A 5,372-nucleotide genomic window follows, 5' to 3' on the forward strand; every position below is an offset into this window, starting at 1 on the left:
ACATCCACCAGCTGTCGACTAGATTGTACCGTTCTCGTACTTCTCTCTCGAACGATTGGTGGAAGACGGAGGCTAAATAGATGAGACATCTGCTGCACCTGAGCCTTGTGGAGCACTGCTAGAGCCCCGACATCGCGACGATGTTCCAGCGAGTCTATGCAAGAGGGATTGGTTGCGTCTTGGATAAGCCCGAGGGCCCGTTTTTCTGTTTTACCCAGCCTACTGAGGTTGGTGGGCGCCGCGGAGGACCATGCCAGTGAAGCATACTCGAGATGAGGTCTGATCTGGGACTTGTATAGTGTGAGAATTGTAATATGCGTCGGAGGGATGTCCCTTTCAGAGAAGCTGTCCTGCAGATCTGGCTAATGTGCTTATTAAATCTTAGACTATTGTCTATGTCCACGCCAAGAACTGAAATAGAATCCTCTAGTGGAAGGGCAATACTATTCATTGAAATTTTGCCACTCATGACGTTTGGCGCAGCCGAAAAACGGGATATAACCATTGCTTGTGTCTTGTTAGTAGCAAAATTTACTTGCCATTGTGATCCCCATTCCTGGATTGCATGCAACTTTGAATTCATATCAATTGCAACGACATCATGATTTTCGCGTTTATATGAGACGGAGAGAGTGCAATCATCAGCATACGCAGAAATTTCGGGATGTTCCATGAGCAAATCATCGATGTAAATGTTCCAGAGGATTGGGCCAAGCACGGACCCTTGTGGTGCTGATGCCTCTACTGGATACTTCTGGGACGATTGACCACCGACGACTACTTCTAGTGATCTTCCAGTGAGGTAGTTATCGAATAACCCCAGAAAATTATTGCTTATGCCTCTGGCTTGCAGTTTAGTGAAGCGTCCTTTGTGCCACACTCTATCGAAGGCGCCGGCGATGTCGAGTGCTATTACCAGAGTATCTTGACTGTTATCTAGTGCGTCTTGGCATTTTTTAGTAAGTAGTAATAGAAGGTCAGCAGCTGAACGGTATGATCGGAAACCAAACTGTCTGATGGAAATTAGATTGTGGTTTTCCAAATGTTCCATGAGCTGTTCAGCAATTATCTTTTCAAATACCTTGCTGATACATGGCAAGAGGGAAATGGGCCGATAGTTTTCGGGATTAGCCTTGGATTGCTTCTTATGAAGAGGAATCACTCTTGCTTCCTTCCAGATGGTGGGCCAGCAATTTTCTTCAATACAAGACTGGAAGAGTGAAGATAAGGGTGGGGATAACTCTGCGTAGAGTGTGTGGGCTGACATTGTCTGAACCTGGTGCTTTCTTTGTATCAATACTTAGAAGGGTCTTTTTCGTTCTGGTGTGGCACACCTGAAAACTAGAGAGTGCTTCATGGCACATCAAGGGTAACTCTGGAGGTGTCCTGTTGACAGTTATTTTTCTGCTGAATATTCTTCCGAGAAGGTCGGCTCTTTCCTGGTTGCTTTTAGCGGTTGTACCATCGCCTTTGTTTAGCGGGGGTATCATGGACTCCCGAGTTTCTCCTTGGTGCTCCTTGACAAGTGACCACCACTCTTTGCTGCCTGCTCCTAGACTTGACAATTTTCTCTTTGTGTCCTCTTGCCATCTGTCACGAGCCCATTTATAGGTGGCTGTCATTTCTCTACAGGCATTTTTGTATAGAGTTCTGTAATGTCTTGTTGGATTTGATTTGTATCGTTTCCACAGTCTGTATTTCTATTGGAGGCTAAATGGCATCTGTAACCGAACCAGGCTTGGTCCCCTGGTTTTGTGATGCATGTCCGGGACGGGACATATTTACCTGAAGTGTGGTGAGAAGATTGGTGAGAAGGGAAGCCTTGTCATTTGCATTCCGTGCCAGAAGAACATCCCAGTCTAGTGACAAGTTCTGCCTTCATGCCTGACCAGTTGGCATGGTTCCAGAGCCAGATTTTGCTTTGCCTGCTTTCGTCACCTGCAGGGACAAGACAGAGATGTGAGATAACTGCAAAATGATCTGATGTCCCAGGAGATAGCGTCCTCAGAGAGGTGCTGACAGTTGTTCCGAGCCTGCAGATCATCCAAGCTTTCCGTTAGGAAGTCCATCGGTGTCCTGCCTTGCCATTGCGGCCTGTAATGTGCACATAGTAGTAAAGACTCATTAGATTTCAGCATGACCTTGAAAAACATGGCTTCTAGCCAGTCTGGCAGGTCAAATGTTAATGACTGTATTTGTAGGCTCTCTTTATAACATACGGCTACACCTCCGAAATTCTTTCCTTTCCTGTCTCTTCTTTATCAAGGTTGAGTAGCCTCTTATCCTGCCGAATGCAGGTTCTACCTTTGCATTCATATAGGTTTCAGTAGCCACTATTATGTCGGCATTTGTATTGATGGCAATGTGAGTCTTCTCAATATTGGTCCGAAGGCCTCTGACATTAGCAGAAAGAACTTTGAGGTGTCGCTGGGTGTTTCTTGGAAGAGCCTGAGCGGTAGGAGTCAGTTCAGTCATTTAGTACAGTGGCACTTGGTAGCTGTTAGAATTAGGGTGTGACCAAGAAGGGGCACCGAGCTGTTGAGCGGTCCAGTGCGGTCCAGTGCGGGGGTGGAAAGAAGTATCGCTGCTGATGCGGAGATGGGAGTAGAAGTTGAGGATGAGCTGCTGTTCTCTGTGTTTGAGACTTTCGGTATTCTGACATCAAACTCTTCACTTCTCTTTCGAGCAGTTCAGCCTTTTCTACTGAAGCCTTACACCTGCAGCTGCTAAGAGTATGACCTATTGTTTTGCAAAAGTCGCAGGAAGTTTTGTTACGGCAGTTCTGATCACTGTGTCCCCGCCGTTTGCAATGAGAGCACACTGGAGGAACTGGCCTCTTCTTCTGCTGCGCCCTCGTTCCTCCCTGTTTCTGCTGACGGGGCTCTCGGCTGGTGGGATTAATTTTTTGAACAGTATTCTTTATTCCAAAAGGAGTGTGATTCCACCAATCCAAAGTTTGATTCGAGAACTCTGCGCAGATCTTGTCAGGCTTTGCAGTTGCAGCCTTTGATTTCACTGGAACAGCGCAGAAATGATGGTAGCAGGAAGATCAACCAGAGAACACAGAGAGCTGTTTAACCAATTTGGTAATAGTAGCCTGCTGTGTCTGGATTATTGTTAAAATAATCCTCTTGTTTTTGTGTTTCTTTCTCTCTCTCTCTCTCTCTCTCTCTCTCTCTCTCCTCTCTCTCTCTCTCTCTCTCTCTCTCTCTCTCTCTCTCTCTCTCTCTCTCTCTCTTTCTCTCTCTCTCTTCTCTCTTTCTCTCTATCTCATCTCTCTCTCCTCTCTCTCTCTTTCTCTCTCTCCTCTCTCTCTTTCTCTCCCTCTCCATCTATCTATCTCTTTCTCTTTCTCTCTGCCCATCTCTCTCTCTCTCTCTTTCTCTCTCTTTTTCTCTCCTCCCTCTCTCTATCTCTATATCTCTTTCTCTCTCGCTCTCTCTCTCTTTCTTTCTCTCTCTCTCTCTCTCTCTCTCTCTCTCTCTCTCTCTCTCTCTCTCTCTCTCTCTCTCTCTCTCTCTCTCTCTCTCTCTCTCTCTCTCTCTCTCTCTGTTTTTCTCTATCTCTATCCCTATCTCTCTCTCCCCATCTCTCTCTTCTTCTTCTTCTTCTTCTTCTTCTTCTCTCTCTCAATCACTTTCTCTCTCTTCTTCCCTCTCCCTGTCTCTCTCTCTTTCTCTCTCTCTCACTCTTTCTCTCACTCTCTCTCTCTATCTCTCTATCTCTTTTTCTTTTTCTCTCCTTATCTCTCCCCATCTCTCTCTCTCTCTTTCACAATCTCTCTCTCTCTCTCTTTTTTTTCTCTATCTCTCTCTCTCTCTCAATCTCTCTCTTTCTCTCTCTCTCTCTCTCTCACTCACTCTCTCTCTTTCTATCTCTCTCTCTCTCTTTCTCTTTTTCTCTCCCTCTCTCTACCCATCTCTCTCTCTATCTCTCTCTCTTCTTCTCTCTTTCTGTCTCTGTTCCTCTCTCTCTCAATCTCTCTCTCTGTCTCTCTCTCTCTGTCTGTCTCTGTCTCTTTCTGTCTTTCTCTCTCTCTCTCTCACTCTGTCTGCCTCTCTCACTCTTTCTTATTTTCTTTCTCTCTCTCTCTCTTCTCTATCTATCAATCTCTCTCTTTCTTCTTTTTCTTTTTCTTCTTCTTCTTCTTTTTCTACTCTCTCTCAATCTCTTTATCTCTCTTCTATGTCTGTCTCTCTGTTTCTCTCTATCTCTATCCCCATCTCTCTCTCTCTTCTTCTTCTTCTTCTTCTCTCTCAATCTCTTTCTCTCTCTTTTTCTCTCTCCCTGTCTCTCTCTCTCTTTCTCTCGCTCTCACTCTCTCTATCTATCTCTCTCTTCTTCTTCTCTCTTTCTGTCTCTGTTTCTCTCTCTCGGTCTCTGTCTGTCTCTGTCTCTCTCTATCTCTGTCTTTGTATGTCTCTGTCTCTCTCTATCTCTGTCTTTGTCTGTCTCTGTCTCTATCTCTCACTCTCTCTCTCTTTCTCTCTCTCTCTCTCTCTCTTTTTCTCTCCCTCTCTCTGCCCATCTCTCTCTCTCAGTCTGCCTCTCTCACTCTGTCTGCCTCTCTCTCTCTCTCTCTCTCTCTCTCTATCTTATATATATATATATAATATATATATATATATAATATATATATATATATATATCAATCTTTCTCTCTCTCACTCTCTTTCTATCTGCCTCTCTCTCTCTCTCTCTCTCTCTCTCTCTCTCTCTATATATATATATATATATATATATATATATATATATATATATATATATATATATATATATATATCTGCCTCTATCTCTCTCTCTCAGTCTACCTCTCTCTCTATCTATCTATCTGCCTCTCTCTCTCTATCTATCTCCATTTCTCTCTCTCTCTGTCTCTAACTTTGTCTGTCTCTGTCTCTGTCTCTGTCTCTGTCTCTCACTCTCTCTCTCTTTCTCTTTTTCTCTCCCTCTCTCTGCCCATCTCTCTCTCTCACTCTGTCTGCCTCTCTCTCTCTCTGTGAGGGTTGTCTTAGTCTATCATAATTAACAACCCACCACAAAATAGGTAGTGATGCCAGACACGGGGTTTGAACATTACAGGTTTATTCCATAACGCAGATAGTCTGACGTTATGGTGCACGGTAGAGATATTCACTACAGCACAATGATCACAGTAATAAACAATAACACAACACACATGCACAGGCGGAGAAATCAGGTGTCAACGGTAGCGTAGTCGATTCCCGGTCTATCGGTATGTTCCAAACATCCTGCTTATATGGACGGGGTTTGCATCCGCCGTCCCCGAATCTTGTCCCCATGGCGGCTACTCGGGAAGGCAGTCTGGAATATAGTAGGTGTGACTATCGAGTAATTAAACTCGTTTTGAG

The 5,372-nt window shown here is 44.5% G+C and overlaps 1 pseudogene; it reads right to left on the bottom strand.

Moving 5' to 3' along the window:
• Nucleotides 1-583, bottom strand: part of LOC147470357 (uncharacterized) — a 754-nt pseudogene extending 171 nt beyond the window's left edge.
• Nucleotides 584-5,372: the final 4,789 nt, after the last annotated feature.

This window comes from Penaeus japonicus, unplaced genomic scaffold (assembly GCF_977035675.1).
Source record: "Penaeus japonicus unplaced genomic scaffold, GWHDUDI00000001_assembly GWHDUDI00000015, whole genome shotgun sequence".
NCBI lineage: Eukaryota > Metazoa > Arthropoda > Malacostraca > Decapoda > Penaeidae > Penaeus > Penaeus japonicus.